The 17,262-nt window shown below is 52.2% G+C and overlaps 1 protein-coding gene across 3 annotated transcripts in view; it reads left to right on the top strand.

The window, feature by feature from the left end:
* The first annotated feature begins 5,111 nt into the window (after positions 1 to 5,111).
* TNR (tenascin R) overlaps positions 5,112 to 17,262 on the top strand; it is a 47,627-nt gene continuing 35,476 nt past the window's right edge. For 2 of the 3 annotated variants that reach the window (XM_032446232.1, XM_032446231.1), the window contains exon 1: positions 5,112 to 5,398. The gene's annotated coding sequence lies outside the window, so the exon portion shown is untranslated. The remainder of the gene's footprint in view (positions 5,399 to 17,262) is intronic. The other variant, XM_015869798.2, reaches the window with a different exon arrangement.

The raw sequence follows: 17,262 nt of genomic DNA, 5'->3' as shown, positions 1-17,262 counted from the left end.
CCTGAAATCCCTTTGTGCTCCCACTGTGGGGCTGGGGGCTGCTGGCAGCTGCAGCTGGACGGCGCTGCCACCTCATCTCTGAAATCCTCTCAGGCAGCCAAGGAACATAATTTGGAGACGTTCAAATTAAAAGAACATCCAGGCCATCCTTAGGAGGCGTGAGTAATAGCATGTGACAGCTGAAATCAAGTCAGTGGTGCAAGCTGAACACAAATCCCAAACTGCTCATGCAGCCTGGGGGCCTTGGGGAGAGTTTTAATCCTGTTTGCTGCACCTGGGATGATTTTTGTGGGGATTGCTTTTGTGCACTTGAGCAGCAAGGAGGGGTGAAAGGCTGTAGGTGTGGACCCATCCCAGTGTCCTTCCATCCAGGAAATGTGCACATTGGGTAGGGAGAATCTCATTTGCACTCATTGAAACAAAGAGCACTCTGAATTCCAGATACCCCTAAGAACGTACAAATGTTGTATGTATGTTTTTAATCCCCAAAGTTCCTTTCAACTTGGTACCTGTCTGTGCTGGCAGTGAAGACTAAATCCCATTCAAGACCACCTGAAAATGTGAGTGTCTGCAAATAACATCCCACTGAAGCTGGAATTCAGCCCCTTTGTCTTGTGCTCAGGACACCACCATCCCAGCGTGTCTCAGCCCTTCCCTGAGCCATGCAGCCTTCCCTGGGTCTCTGGGGTGGATGTATCCTCCTTAATCAGATCTTCATGGCTCCCCCTTTTCCAACCCTTGCCTCCCACACCCTATACATGACAATCCTGTGGCTTATTTCTATTAAGCCACAAACTCAGCATCTCCTCCTGATCATGTGCCGACCAACAAACATCCCGAAGCCACTATCGATCTGCAGGGGCAGAGGGGTGATGTGGAGGGGCAACCCCTCAAAGTCATAGCAGCATCACGCTCCAGCTGCCGCCTAAGTTGAGCCAAAGCCCAGCAGACCGCAAAGGTGTAGCCCTGGGCACAGCCCTGGCAAGGGCAAGCAGGGGCCACAGGGCTCAGAAGTTGTTCAGAAGCAGCACATGCACCAACACGATGCTTATGAACCATGGACGTTTCTCACCTCTCTTCCCTCCTCCAATTCATTTTCTCCTTTTTTCCCCCCTGTAGGAGATTAATGGTAACTCTTTGTCTTCTAACACCACTGCGCCTTACAAATTCTCTCTCTCACCCTCATCCTTTAAATTATCCACATAATAAAATATGTATTCAGTGATTTCAGGTCATAATTTGATCTGCTTAAGGAAGGAATGGAATGATGGAGAAGGACTGCCAACACGCTCCTCTTTCCTTCATTTATCTTTATTTATCATCTTTTTTTTCCTTAATAGCCCATGTGCAGCCCAGAGATGGAAACACCAGTACTGCATGTTGCCTGCTTGAACAGAAAGAAACGGGGCTGAACAGGAAGTTGAGCCTATAGGACCCGTGGTTGGTGATCCCAGCCCGTGGCCCTTCCAGGACTCAGTTTTACCCATCTGTGAAATGGGCACAAATCCATCCCCCTACTAAGCTGTAACACACTGTGCTTCCTGCAGAGAAGGCTTCAGCTTCCCTCTTGCCCATCAGGGGGCTGCTATAGGGTTACCACATAATGGGGCCAATGGCTGAGCCCCATTGCAGCCACCTCTATTGGAGCCACCAGCTACTCCTGGAGCCCTCCCAGAGCTACCACAGCCTCGTCTAATTCCAGATATTAAACCTTGAAAGCAGAGCTTAATTGCTTTAATACACCCCTTAACACGCTGTAACATCAGAATGAATTGTCTCGGTAATAGCAGCACTGAAGGGCATCTTGCATTTTTAACAACCCTGCCAACCTGTTGCATGCTGCTGCATCCCAGGGATGCTGCAACCCCACCTGCACATGGCTCTGCCTGAGGGGCAAGGAGGGGATGGAGATGCAGAAGGCAGCGTGTGAGTGCTCCCACTGCAAGTGTGTTGGGCTTGTTTGCCATAAAAATCATGGTTTCAAATCCCTGCATTTAGCACGGTCCTTGGAACAACGTTCCCCCGGGTGCCAATTTTTCCTGTAGCTGTTTACAGAGCTATTTGTCTGTCTGCGAGCCTGCAAAGCTGCTCCTTGTGCTGATGCAAAGTCGTCGGAGTCAGCGGTGCTGGGCTGGGGTGTGGGCTGGGACTGGGGGAAAGGAAGCCCATGGAGCAAACTGTGTGGCCATAATGGAGAAAGAAAACTTGCCTGCCCTTGCTTTATATCATCACAGGTTTACCTGGGCACTGAGCGCAGTGGTCAGGAGAATAATCCCACTTGCCTGGGCTCATTTAAAGCAAAGATGCAGGGAAGTGTTGGTGCAGAAGGGAAGGCTGCTGCTCACAGTTACCCTGGGATGATGCTGCCCAGGACAAGCAAGTGGTAACCCCACATTCAACCTGCCTCTCCCTGGGACACGGGTCATCATCACTGAGCCTCTTGCCTCTGCTTTGAGGAGTAATTTATTCTGGTGATGGAGATGCTCTCGGTGCGGACAGATGAGAAATCAAGGGCTCGTAGCAGCAACGACTCTTTAATGATGATGAAGTGCCAACGTCAGCATCGCTTACCCAGGACACCGTGAAAGCGAGAAGGAAGAGGGACCAGAGCAGAGGATTCTGGCTCTTCCCCCAAACCCAACCCTCTGGGGCTCCTTTTTTGGGTTTTATTTTCATTTTTACCTTTAAATCTGCCTCTCCCAAGGAGCAACAGGTCTCCACGCTGTCAGCAGCAGCGCTGGGTCGTTTCCTTCCAACACGAAATGAAAAATCCATTTGGTTTCTCGTGTGCTGCCTATGATCTATAAACACGGCTTTTATTGGATGTTTTCAGAAAGCTATCTGCTGGTAATAAGCATTTTATAGACGGCGGTGTCAGCTGCAACCCACAGCATGAGCGCACGGCGATGCCATGCAATAATATTAATATTGATATGAAGATTGGACACACTGCGCGTGCCATCCGAGGGAGACAAACTCTCTTTGTTTCTCAGAGTTTGCTTCTCCCCACCACCCCAGGCTCTGCCTCTGCAGCTGCTTCACAGGAGCAGGGAATTCGGGATTTGATCACGGGGGCAATAGATGGGTTTAAAGATTTGGGTTTATTGCTTCCGTGACTGCACTCAAACTGCTTTAATATCCCTCCTGCTCTCCGCCTCTTGTTATTCACAGCCCTCCATCTCAGCGACCAGCAGCCCTCGAGCTGCTCCTGTTGGCCACACAACTGGGGTTCTTGGTTTTTTGGGTGAGGGATTTTGTGCTCTGCTTCTCAGCTTCACTCCTGGTTCTGTTGATGGTGGCCTCTGCTGCTCCAGCTGTGGGGACTGCAGGATCCCACAGGGATCCAGTAATCCAGTGACCCTTTGTCCTGCCCTGGGATACTGAGTGCTGCTGACCAGCGATGCCCATCTACTCCTTTTATTTTCCATTAGGCTGCTCCAAGGAACATATATATGTTTTTTGCCTCACTTGAACACTTCTTAAACAACAAAAAGTGAGATGTCTTTCAGATGAAACTCTTCATTTCAATGTCTTTCTCTTCATTTCAGATTTGCCCTCTTTGTAATGCAAAAGCCTGAAGCCCACATTCTGCGGAGTACATTTCAAAGAGGCTTCTCAGAATCGATCTGTCTTTCCCCAGTGGAAGATGAAACAAAGTGCTGTGGGATGTTGTTTCACTCAGTGCAGTGGGGAAACATTTTGGATTTGAAGGCGTGGGGCAGCAATTGATGGACCTCAAGGCTCTCAGTCACTCTGCTTGCAAGCAAATAGCCATCCACCCAGAGTGGCATGGGACCCTAAGAAGTAAAATCGTGTCTCTGGAGTTACAGACACCTTTAGGGCCACCTCAGCACTGTGCCGTGTTCTGGCTGGATCCAAGAGGGCAGCACTGGGACCCACCTGTGGGAGCTGTGTCCAAAGCTGTACGTGTAATTAGGTCAGATTGCTCTTTTCGACTTCAGTTCACCAATTCAACTGGGAAAAACACATCAACCCACAACAGTGCTGCTATTCCTTGTTGGGCAAAAAGCATTGGCAGGCTCATTACCAGAAATATTCAGCCAAGTTCTGAAGTCAAAAGAAATCAGAGCTCTCTGAATATGTTAAAATACAACCTCACAATCTCTTCAGTGTCTTTCCTGCATATTGGGGGCTGAGTGATGGTAATTGGGAGGATTTGTCAGGAATACACAAACAGTTCCAAACCTGCAAAGAGAGAATTCAATTGAAACTTCCCTCCTGGTTGTGTTTGAGGCAGCAGGCACCGGGGAAGCAAGCTTGTTTCTTGTTCTCTTGGTGACACCAGCAACAGTGTCTACAGGAGCAGTGTGGGCTACTGAACCTGGGGATTTTTCACTGTTTTAAGCAAGGTCTGGTGCAAAAATCCCTCATGCCAGCCTGGCCATGTATTCTTACACTACTCCAAGTTCTGGCAGCTGGTCTGAGACATGTCAAGGTGCCGATACAGCACCTTGTCCATCCTGGTTGGGAAGGGAGCTGGAAAATCCCTTCCAACTTGGGATTTTCTGTGATTCTATGATTAGAAAAAAAACTCTTCACTCTGTGGATGGTGAGGGACAGGTTGTCCAGAGAAGTTGTGGATGCCCCATCCTTGGAGGTGCTCGAGGAAGCCTGGTCTAGTGGAAAGTGTTGGGTTGGAAGGATCTAGAGGGATTAGAATTGGATGATCAATAAGATCTCTTCTAACTCAAACCATTCTGTGATTCTATGATCTGCAGGGCAGGAACCACCCCAGACCAGCGGCTGTTTCCATCACTGTTAAGGAGGAACAAGACCCAAACCTTGTTGAGTTGGTTTTTCCCCAGGGGTTCGCGTTTCCAGCCCAGCATAACTCAGCTCATTCTCTGCATCTCTTCCTTTATTTTCTCACCCTCCCTTTTCCCCCTCATGGTCCTTCTGCCCCCCTCCCTGTCTGTTCCATGCCTCCCCCGGGGCAGCCGCCTGGCATTAGGGCGGCGGGGGGGAGGCGGTGCAGCCGCAGCGGTGCCGCCTGGGTGTTCGGGCGGGATTTTCCTCCCATTTCTGCCCACTAGGTGGCTGCGTGCTGGGAGAGCCCGGAGCGGGGAGAGAGGGGAGAAGAGGGGAGAGCAGGAAATATATAGAAAAAAAAATAATAAGAAAGAAAAAAAAAAAACGAAGCCGCTGAAATTTAAGCAGAGGAGGGAGCGGCTGCCGGGCAGTCCCGGGGTCGCTCCGCTCTGCCACAGTAGGCAGCGGGCTGCCGGCGCCAGGAAGGCGCCAGGCCGAGCCCGGGGACCCCCCCCTGGAGCGGGGACGCCCCAATTCCACCTCGACGGCAACGGGAGGAGGAGGAGGAGGAGGAGGAAGGACGAGGAAGGAGGCGGCTGGAGGAGGCAGGAGGCGCCGGCCCGGCCCGGTGAGTGCGTTCAGCACCGCGGACAGCTCCGCGCTCTGCGGTTCTCCGCGCTGCGGGGCGACGCGGGGCTGCGAGCGGGGGGGGCGGCCCGGCCGCAACGGGGAAGGGCTGCGCTATGGGGGGAAGGTGGCCGCACTTTCTGCAAGTTCCCTTTGTTGTTGGTATGAGGCTGAAAGAAATGGGGTTCTGAGCCCCCGCGTCGTGTGGGGAGAGGAGGGGGAATGCATCTCACTTCATCCGCTCAGGCGGTGCTGGGGGGGGGTCGCTCACACTCTCTCCCCTTCGTGCTCCTTCCCACTCCCTGCTCCTGTTTCCCTTCTGCCCAGCTCCGGGCTCAGCCCCGAGCAGCGCCGTGTCGGTACCGGCGGAGCCGTGCCAGCCGCAGCCGTCCCCGGGCGGGCAGGGAGCATCCCCTGCGCAGCGCTGCCCTCCGCACCCAGCCCCGCCGAGCTGCCCCCATTCTCCGCCCCGCAGCCCTCCCAAGCCGCTCCGAGCTGCCCGCATCCCCGCTCTGTGGTTAAAGTTTGAAGGAGATTTTGCCTCCCCTCTTGCACGGTCGCGAATACACAGATGGCAGCTTGATGGAGGCACGTCAGGTTTGGGGACAAATCTGGTACGGTTTGGGGCCAAATCTGCGGGTTTTGGAGCAGCTTCTGAAGCGCTCCGAGCAAAACCCAGAGATTTAAACAACAGCCCCAGAGCTTCGTGAAGCTGGAGAATACCAAGCAGAGGAAACAGCCCCGCTGGCTGCCGAGCTCCAGAGGGCTTTTTCCTCCCCAACACCCGGTGCCCTTCTATCGCCCGCGGGGTGCGCTGCCGGGGAACTGCTGGGTGCTGCGGGATGAGCGCTGAGCGGCGGCTCCGGAGCGGGGAGAGAGCGCTGTTGGCGGGGTTAGTGCTGCCGAGCTGGAGGGGAGAGCTATGCTATGCGTGGGAGCTGCCGAGGCACGGATTAATTAGGCACGCTCCGTTAACGGGTACCTGTTAGAGCTCCTGGCTTAAAGCATCTGCCCTGCGAGGAGGAGGATGCTGAGCACAGCGAGGATGTTGCCCTGCTGAGCATCCCACCTTTAGCCACGTCTGTGTGCAGGCTGGGACCGGCGTGGCCGTGCCAAGCTCGTGCAGGGGAGTACCAGGCAGGGAGCGATAGTGTGGGGTGGGCAGGGGGAGCAGAGGGGCCTTGGGCTCCCACAGCCCCCCCAGCATCCTCCCAGAGCTTGTGGTGAATGTGGTGAGCACCGAGCAAATGTTCATTAGCAAGTACAGGAGTGTGGGTGCAAAGTGGACGTTTGAGTGTGTTATATAAACAAACAGAAAGGAGCCATCAACGCGGTGGGGGAAGGAGTCGATTCATTGATGGAACTGCCCAAGCAGAAGGGATAAAGCCGGCAGCAGGGTGACATGGCGTGGCGGCAGCTTATAATCCGCTCTGCTTTTAATTGTGTCTATAATGAGAAATGAAATGTCAATGTCATTAGATGCTGCCTCTTGCTGTCCCTGCCAGTGTGGCACAGGAGCATGGGGACCAAACAGGGTCGAGTGCTCCTGGCTCTGTTACGAGCTATTCCAGCCCCTCTGCCCAGAGAGCAGTGGGCTGGGATGTAAAGGACTAATAACATAGGAGGAAAGGAAAAGAGAAGGAAAAGCAGGGAAGGAGGCTGTGGCCCCCTGCACAGCTCACTGTGGATTCTGTGGAGCACATGGGCAGGTGCTGCCATGGGTCTGGGCTGTGCAGGTCCGTTCCAGGGAGCTTCTTTGGCTCCTTGACCTGGAGGTGGTTTCTCTAAACCTCAACGTGAGGTTTTGTCTCAGTTGATTTCTTGTGGTGTTCTCTGAATGTGAAGCTTGTGGTAGTTGGAGAAACCCCATCTTGGGATGGACACAGGGAGCCTTCCCAGTTGTCATATAGAGAACTGAGCTGCTGGTTGTGGTGAATACCGTGATGAACATGAATTAGCTGCAAAGAAGGTGGGTGGTGCCCTGGCTGCCTTAGCAGTCAAGGGGTGCAGAGAACAGGGGCAGAGCCATGCCCAGTGCAGGGCTCCCTGCTCTCCTGCCTCTTCCAAGTCCTCCTGCTTTCTCGTGTTCATCTCAGAGCTTGATTTCAAAATCCTTCACTTTACCTTTATAATTACCCCTCTCAGTCTCTTGCAGCCACTTCCTGATGAGCCCCAGATGATTGTTTGATCTTTCCTCCTCACACCCCTCCCTCCCCTCAGATTTGCTTCTTGTTTTCAATGTCAAAGCCTTGCACTTCCATAAGCATCAACATTCATCTCCAGTAATGCAGGGGGAGCTGAAAACGGCAGGGCTGGAAGTGCCAGGAGCTGCCCTGCTTCCAAAACCAGACAGGGGATGGAGGCATAGCCAGGATGGCACCCAACCCTGCGCTGGGAGATAGTTGGGCCATTGCTTGAGTTGTCCCAATGCTACCCTAGCTGTGATGGGTCCCCATCACTGAAGGCCCTCAAAAAAAAAGACTTCAAAATTACCTCCACTGTTGGAAAGTATTTCGTATGGACCTTCAAGTGAAGAGATGCCCTTTGGTGGAGGCCACCTTCTGAGTCAATGGGGTGCATTTGTGGAGGGCCAAGTGCTCTGAGCAGGGGGTGGAGTGGGATGAGTGGGCGAGCAGGAAGGGTGAGGATGCCCTGGCTCTTGTAATCCTTGTCTCAGTCCCAAAGCATCCTTTTAAAAATGGAAACACTGAACAATGAACCCTTTCCATTTTTTCTCCTGCTGAAATCATGTTCATCAGCAGAAATATCTGAAAACAAATCCGACTGCTGAAGCACATCCCTGAGCAGAAGCACAGCCCTGCAACAGAGGCTGGCTGCCTTCAAGTTAGCCAGCAAGGGCTCCCGGCTGCTAATTATACATGGATTGATTGGGATCGATTGGGCTGTTTTCCTTTCGGGTGCAGTGGGGTGTCCACAAGAACTGCTCGAGCTGGCAATAATGGGACCCCCTCGCCCCAAGGTATCCAAGAAAATCCTATTGCAAAGCGCAAGCCTTAAACTCAGCTGTAATTACCCAGCTAATCTATTATGTAGCACTAGAAGCAGAGCAAACCAGACAAACAGTTCTGAGATAGCACTCGAAGAATCGCTTCATTCAGTAAATAATTTTAATGCCAGTAATTATTTCCTACAAGGGGACAGGGCAAGAATGCCTCAGGGGACTTCCAGCCACAGAAGGGATGAGCCCTCTGTGTAATTCCTCATTAATAACTGGTGTGCATCCCTCCCAGTAGATAAACCAGGATGGCTGGTGTGGTTTCAGTGGCCCTGCCCCCATGGGCAGCATCTATGGTGCTACCTGGGGACGCAGCATCCCTGCAGCAATGGAGGCTGGGATGGTCCCTGTGTTCGTGGCAGCATCCCAGCCCTGCTAGGGTTCAGAGACAGTAAACAGGGTAAAATCCATCGTTCTGCTGACGTGCTACTTCCCTGTGTTAGCTTTGTGTTAATGAAGATTAATGGTGGGGAACAAAGATTAATGTATGGCACGCTTCCTGGCCACAACTGGCACAGCCAGTGTCCCCAGCACCAAGCTGCGGTGCCACCAGCTGAAGGGTGATGCTAGAGATGGGAGCATGGTGTCCTACCTGCAAGGGTTGTGTCCTACTGTGGGATGGTGCTGGAGGGGTCCCCAGGATGCAGGGTGTTGCATTGCTGCTGCATCCCAGCAAACAACCATCCAGACCTACTCCTTGTCTTTCCCTCACTGCTGCTTTCTGCAGGGCTTTGGGTTCTTGCTGCATCTGAACCCAACTTCATGTGAGGGAGCAGATGTCTTTGAAGATGCTCAAGGCAAGGCTGCTGGAGGGAGGGATGACTGTCAATGCTTCGCTCAGGATCAGCATTGCCTCCGTTGTCCAGTCTGGGCTGTCATGCCTGGGGATGCGTCACTTTCTTGGTCCACCAAATGGAAAAGCTGCACCCAGTATTGGATCACAGAGCTTCACAGCTCTGTTTCCCTCTGTCCTCCATTTCCCCTCTCCACCTTCCATTTCCAACCTTCATCCTCCATCCTCTATCCTCAGTCCATTTCCACCTCCATCTCCATCCTCTATCCTCCACCCATCTCCATCTTCCTGCTGCATCCCCATCCCTCTCCCTCCCCAGCCTCACTGTTCTCTCTTCCCCACTCTGGGCTTTTGTTTCCATCCCAGCTCCATTGAAAAGCGCTATTTATTGCATTAGGCACTAATATGAAGAGAGTCTCTCTCCGGCTGCCCACTGCAGATGGGGACCTCACTCAATCCATGTCCTGTTCTCAGCTGGGGAATAACAATGAACTCTGGCTGGAGAAAGAGCAGCTCTGTGCTGCAGGAGACAGCCCTGTCCATGGGGCCAAAATAACTCCGTTTGTTTTATTTATAAACTCCGGGGGGACAAGGAGTGAGCGGCATACAGATGTTGGCACAGCTGGCTGGGCTGGCACTACGTGCCCGACTGCGGGGATGCTCTGGGGTCTCAGCATCCTACCCACAGCAGGGATGCTCATGCAGAGCCCACGGTGTTCGGCTTCTACCCAAGAGGAAGGGGGAAACTAAAAACAGTGGGGGAAAAAAAGCCCCTCTTCATCATTTGTAAAGAGAAAAAGGAACAGCAGTAGTGGCAGAGCTGATCATTCCCCATCCGGATCCCTCCCCTCCACTGCCCCCCATGCATGTGCTCACTCTTGCTTGTCTCCTCCCGCGCTCCCACGAGTGAATTGGATTAGTCACATCCTTAATTAACTGTGCCAGTGTGAGCTCTATTAGGCATTAAATGTTTGTCACAATCCAATTAAAAAAGCCATCCCAGCAGGGCAGGGGATGGGCAGCACCATGGGCATGCAGGTGGGTGGGGGACATGGAGAGGAGCCCCCCCAGTCCCATAGACACCCATGGGATGTATTTGCCCTTGGGAAGAGCTCCATCTCTGCATTACACCTGGGTGGTTTTGCTCCCTGCAGCCCTAAGGAGGAGGTGGTAGTCCCCGTGGTGCCCATGGCCACGTCTCATCCCATGGCAGTGCCCTGGGAGAGGGAACCCTGGTGGGGGAGCGTCTCCTCTGCAGCAGAAGCAGGAGGCTTAATCCCATTAAATTTCTCCTTATCGATTGTGGATTTACAGCTAAACCACTCGCTGTGGAAATGCATAAGCTTCCCCCTCACAAGTGCATTAGCTGACCACACCAAGGGCCGCTCGCACACCCTAGGGCTCAGCTGGGGGACATCTGTCACCTCTGCTTGGTGGTGGCTGGAGTGACCCCACCAGCAGGTAGGTCCCCACCACCCCTTCCTTTTGGTTCCCTTCAAATCACCCTGCAGGTCCCACATCCAACAGGCTGTGGGATGGACAGGGCTGGGGTAAAGGGGATTTTCGTTATCGATCCCCAGAGTGCAGAATCTGCCGCTCTGGAGGATTTTCTTCCCAGCAATCAATGGAAATGTGTTTATCAGGAAAACGTGTTTGACCTGGACAAGTGTTTTAGTGATGTAAACAGAGCTGGAGCGGGGAGAGGTGGAGATAAGGAGGGTTTGGAGCAGAGACAGACAGCGGCATAAAGGCTGGGAGATGAGAGGGCCTGAGATAAGAAGAAGGAATGGAGAGGAGAGCAGTGTGGGGAAGGGCTGATGGGAGAGCAGTGGAAGTGCAGGGAGGAAGAAGGTGATGGGAAGGCAACCATTCCCTTAAACTAGCTCTAGGCAGGTCAGTTTTCTATGGAAATGGGTGGTGATGCAATGATGCTCTACCTGGACCCAGTGGTACCTGTACAAGTGATGCTGTCCCTGCCTCTCTTTTTGTGGGTCCTGATAAGACACCTATGGTGCAGCCGATCTCTCTGCCAAACTTCTCTCCCCTTTATTTCTCCTCTGTCTTCTTGTGACTCACCCCACGAGATCGCCAAATTAAAGAGGCCTCAATTAGAGGCTTTAATTAGATCCTGGCTGTTGGATCTGATGATCTTGTGTCCACTTTGATGCCATGCTGCAGCACAGCTGACCCAGGTTGGAAGCGATGAAGGATTTGAGCTCAAGTGGGTTTCATCTTCCTACTGTGCTTTCTTGGACATGGCACTGTCCTGCAGCCCAGGTTGATAACAGTGACTTTATAATGGGGCTGCTTAGGAAAGATTTCAGGAGAGATGCCAGCACTGCCGTGGGTGGAGAGATACAGGAGGGATGCATGGGGTGGTCAGGTTGGGATGTGCATACCCACCAGCACCGACACAGGAGTGATGGTGATGCTCATAACACCCCAACATACATCCAGGACCGTGGTGCTATTTATTGTAACCCGGTGAAGCTGGGGAATGCCCCAGCACTGGAGCAAGGATCACAAACAGCAGAATTAATAATTCAGGAGGCTGTTAAACAGGACACCCAGGGAATGAAAAGAGAGACACCTCCAGGGCTTTGTGGTACAAATCGAGCCATTAACTACCTCTGGCTGTAAGTAAATTCCTGCTGTAAGCAGCCTGTCCCTAATGGCACTTTCTCCCCTTATCAGGCACCTGGTGAGGCTCTGGGGAAGCTCTGCTTTGCTTTCTCCCCACCCATCACTTCTGCAGCTGCTTTCCTAAATACTTCAGCTTCTGCCTCAAACATGAGGAATGGGAGCACTGTGGGATCTGTACCCACTGCTGTTATCCGCCCTGGCACCATGTCTCTATCTCAGGCACCTCTTGTTTGTTGTTAACGCTCTACCAAAAAAGAACTTTATATGGGATGGGACAGCTCTGATGGAGAGTGTGGTGATGGTGACGCCGGGCTTGGTGTGATGGAGGCTGCAGGCAAGATTGATGGGCAGATCGAAGAGGCAGAGGAAAGAGAGACAAAGGTTAAGAGTATAAATAGGCAATGCTCCAACCCAGAGCACAAGGGACTGGTGAGGGAGGATCGGTGGGGAATAAAGAGTGCAGGATAAACAGTGCATGAAAGTGATGATGGGTAAATAGGCAGTGAGATGAGAGCATTACCAGGAGCTGGGGGCACAGAGGATGGGGATAGGGTCCCTGTTGTCCCCACACATGGGGGACTGGGCACAGGCTTCCTTTGCAGGTGGGAAGAGATGCAGAGGATGAAGTGAGACCCTCAGCAGGAATGTTTCTGCAGGGCAAGAGCAGTGGTACCCAGTGGGGATGTGCCATGGGATGACACGGAAGAAAGCCACACGTGGCATACCCCAAACCCTGAGTAAGCACATAGATATGTAAGAACTGAGTGTGCATACATATGCATACATACGTGCTGCTGTTAACACTATTATTTGGGTTTTCTGCTGCTTTCAGGAGGCACAAACAAGGAGAGAGGCAGAGCACTGTGTGATGGTTTTACAACTTCCCAACCTGCTGAGTCGTGTTCTCGGTGGCTTAAAATAGGCTGTTATTAATGTGTCAGAATGACGGGCTCCCTTCAATTGTCAGTTATCCTTTTTTATGATATCTCCAAAAGCACTGGAGAAAAAGACCGGGTCCAACCATCAGCCTGATCTATCAAGTGCCACCACACTAACCCACGTCCCTATCCAGGGATGGGGACTCCACCACCCATTCCAATGCTTGGCCACCCTCCCCATGAAGAAATTCTTCCTGTTGTCCAACCTAATCTTCCCCTGGCACAGCCCTCAGGAGGGATAACTCTTGGTCACTCCAAACAAGGGGAGCAATGATGAGACCCAACAACCACTATGAAATTGCTGATGAAAAAGAAAAAAAAGATTAAGAAAACTGGAACTACTTAAAAAGAGAATCTGCCATGAGAAGCGATATTTGAAGCGCTGCCATTTAGTGGACTCACACGGAGTGTGGCAATTAAAAGCCGGCTACGCTTGATTGGCAGGAATTAGAACCCATTCCAAAGCCTGGCACAAGTGTGGGTCTCTCCCACCTGCTTGTCCTTCCTGATCCTTCAGACCTTTACCAGATGCCAAGCAGACAAATGATGCTAAATTAGCTGCGGTCCTTCCCCCTTGTTTCATTTATTTTATTTCTCAAAACCAACAGCTTGGAAATGAATGTCCCCTCAAGGCAGAGCTGTCTCCAGGTTGAGTTATTTTTCCTCACCCTAAGCAGCATCCCCTTCGCCCCCACAACCCCCTATCCTTGGTCCCATCAGCCGCTTCATCCTTAGGCTCTCCAGGTAACTCCTTCTGTAGGGTCTGCTCTAATGTGTCTTTGGGAATTGCATTTGGAAGGCGAGATGATGTTTTGGGAATTGTTTTCTGTTAGGTTTAATTCATTTTTAATCAGCTGACGGTAACGATTTGATACAGACCATCTTCCTGAACCGAAGTTAATCACTGCTGAGCAAGCCTTTCACTTTGCGTTATTTAGAGAGGCATTTTAGAGAAATACTGTTGGAGAGGTTATTTAACCATGTATTTGTTTTCATTGTGTACACAGCTCTTTCATGGCCTTCCCGGCATTTAATGCAGAGAGATTTTATTTATTTTTGTCATTTGGAGGGAATTCAGCCCTGCCAAACTGCCTGGGATTGGTGGCCCTGGAGGCTGCAGTAATCTGCACAGACCATCTGGGCTGCAGCCCAGGGGACTGGAAAGCCCTGTTCCCACCAGGCCAGCTCCAGATCTCTCATTTTTTGCAATAGAAGGGCAGGGAAAGGCACCATAGAATCACAGAATCATGGAACGGCCTGGGTTGGACGGGACCTCAAGGATCGTGAAGCTCCAACTCCTCTGCCACAGGCAGGGCCACCAGCCTCCACATTTAATACCAGACCAGGCTGCCCAGGGCCCCATCCAACCTGGCCTTGAACACCTCCAGGGATGGATGGGGCATCCACAGCCTCTCTGGGCAGACTGTGCTGGCACCTCACCACTCTCTTGGTAAAGAACCACAGAGATGCACCAGGTCCCTATTTTTGCTTCCAGAGAAAAGCTTCTCTTCCACTTGGAGAGTTGATGATGTGTTGGCAGCAAACTCGGAGCAGGAGATGCAGAATGGGGCCATGTGGGCTAAGACCCCGAGTTATGAACTGGACTGGCTGAAGAGTCACCTGGCAAAGGATCATCTGATCACGGTGGAAGCCAGGCAGATCCCTTGGGCAACCCGTGGCTCCAGATGGAAGCTGAAAGCCAGGGAGTCTGGTGCTGCCCCATCCATCCAAATCCTTCCCTCTGACTCCCAAATCTCCTTGCACCCTCTATTATATCCACCCTATCAGAATCCAGAAATAACTGTGCCATCTCCCTTCGGTCTGCTTCGGCAGAGCTGGAATTAGCCAAATCTCCTCCATGTGTTTATTCCCCTTTTCACTCTTTGCTCTGAGCCGCGCTCCCTCCCAGCTCTGCCGATCTACATCGGCATCTGATAACGAAAGGCAGCATTTCCCCCCCCACATCCCCCGCCCCACCGCAGGATGCATTATTTATGACGCGCATCGATCGTGGGAAATAACCCCGGGGCATTCCAACCTGATCGAAATCGCGGCTCACACCGCAGCGTTAATTACCCGCCGGCCCTTCCCTGCTCTCACAATCCCAGCGGGGTGGGTCCATCGGCCCCACTGAGCGCTGCCCGCACACGGAGCATCCTCTCATCCACCCCCCATCCCTGCTGCCTTCTCTCCCTGCCACCTCACTCTGCTCTCCTCTCAGTGCCCAGGAACTCTTTAGTATCTTCTTTAGTGTTTCCCTGCCTTGACAGTTCTTATAGGAACAGTTGAAGCCACCACTCCATCTTCCTGATGGACTGAACAGGCTCAGCTCTCCACATCTCTCCAGCTAAGCGGTCTCCCCATCCTCTAATGATTTTGTGGCTCTCTGTAACTGCTCTGATTCCTTCCTCATCCTCCTTTGCTGAGATGCCCACAGGCAGAGCAAAGCACCCCCAGCTCAGCACACTCAGAAAGGTGCCCTCCCCCCTGCACAGCTCCCCCCCATTCCTCCCACCATTCCCACCTCCATGCTGGAGTTATGATGGAGAATGGGGTGAATATACCCACACAGGGCCAGTGCAAGTCAATGCAGTGCCATAACACCACGGACCTGAGCACCAGCTCCCACCCAGGTGCCAATTCCAATCACATTGCTTCAGCAGAATGGCTGGTAAAGGAAGTAATAACAGCAAAACACAATAAAACTGTAATGAAAAACAATTAAAAGACGGCCGTCGGCATGGGGGTGATTAGGATTGCAGGGAGGGAGGCAGTTACAGTGCTATCCCACGGAGGCAACGAGGAGCAGTTCTGATGGTGGTAATGGGGCTGCTGGAGACAACGGGGTGTCTGGATGAAGGCGCAGATCTTGGAATTGTAATGGGAATAATTATGACTGTAATGGGGTGGTAATAAAGATAATGGTACCGTAATTGAGGAGGGGATAGCTGGAGAGGAGGAGGTGCAGATAACAGCCTTGTAAAGGAGATGATAAGAAAGATAATGGATGGTAATGGAGTTGTTGTTAAAGGTAATGGAGTTATAATGAGGTGACGACTGCAGCAGGTAGAAGGGATGGTTGGTTTAACGAGGACCGTGATGCAGAGAGGACTATATTTCTAATTGGCTGTGACAGGCAGTGGTGGAGGTGACCGGGAGGCTAATATCAACTGAAGGGGTCAACCACTAAGACAAACGCGGACATGCAAAGAGCACGGCAGAACTGTGGTCCCCAGGGATGCAGTGCAGGGGTGATGGGCAGCGGGGATGCTGTGCTGCGGCACGAGGAACAGGGCAGAGATGGAAAACAAGCTCCGAGCAAACCCTGAGGTTTTCCTCAGGTCTCTGAACCCAAGAGACAGGGATGGGGGGCAGCCCGTGACATGGATGAAGATGAGGAGCACCAGCAGTGGAGATGACGGTGACTGGGACGAGCTGGTGGTGGCAGCACAGCTGTAGGGCAGGGATGGCCCCTGTGGGCTGCGCTGTGTGGCAGTGACTGGCTGGGACAGACACACCAGTGAGCTCATCGGCTTGCAGCGATGCTGGCACAACTGCAGGGGATGAGGCAGAGCATCTGATTCACTCACCTCCTCCTGAAGCTCAACACAAGGTCCCCGGCCCTTCCTTCAGTCCCATTAATGGCCATTTTTGGGTTCCTGCAAGTGATTTCCTTGTGCTTTCCACCACGGTGCTCCCAGGCCACTGTGCTCAAGCAGGACTTGGAGAACTCTGCATGCCCCATAGGTTAGGTTAGCCCTGTGCAGGCAGCTCAGGGCATGCCCTGCTGACATGAGCACACTTGACTATATACCCCCCCGGGCTGCTTTGGAGCCTCGTGTAATTATCCTGTCCTGATGAGCTGGATGGGAGGGAGGGCTGAAGCTCAGCCCACACTGTGTTCCTGCACTGTGACTCTGGCTCTCTTCCTCCATTCAAGAAGCAAAGAGCTTGGGCTCTCCTTGGCTCTCATTCTCCTTGCCATGCACTTACAAAACAGTTTTCCCCAGCCATTAAACTGATGGCCTACTGGAGTTTGCTCTGCTTGTACTGGTGCATCTGCTCTCCTGTTTTCATTGGGTCCCTGTTTTCATTTCCCTTTCTCTGCAACTCCTTTAGGGCCTCATGTCTTCCACGTCTCCTCTTGTCCCTCTGCATCAACATGGCCTGTTTTGGTGCCCCTAATGCAGTCACTTTAGGTAATTGCCAGCTTCCCTGCTCTCTTTATCCCTCGGATTATCTTCCCTAGAGATGTCACCTACCAGTTCCCAGAGAATTTCTTTTGCAGACCATTATCATCATTCTGCTGTTCTTGCTCCCCTTCTCTTGGCACCGTGCACTCCATTATTTTGTGATTTATTTCCTGAAATTACCTCCCACTTTTTTTTCTTTCTTTTTTTTTTCCCCAAGCAGTTCTACTCTATTAGCCCAAATCAAAGCCAGAGCAGCATCTTCTCTGGTAGCTTTTTCCATCA

This window comes from Coturnix japonica, chromosome 8 (genome assembly GCF_001577835.2).
Source record: "Coturnix japonica isolate 7356 chromosome 8, Coturnix japonica 2.1, whole genome shotgun sequence".
Classification (NCBI taxonomy): Eukaryota; Metazoa; Chordata; class Aves; order Galliformes; family Phasianidae; genus Coturnix; species Coturnix japonica.
This window is presented reverse-complemented; position numbering and strand designations above follow the sequence as displayed.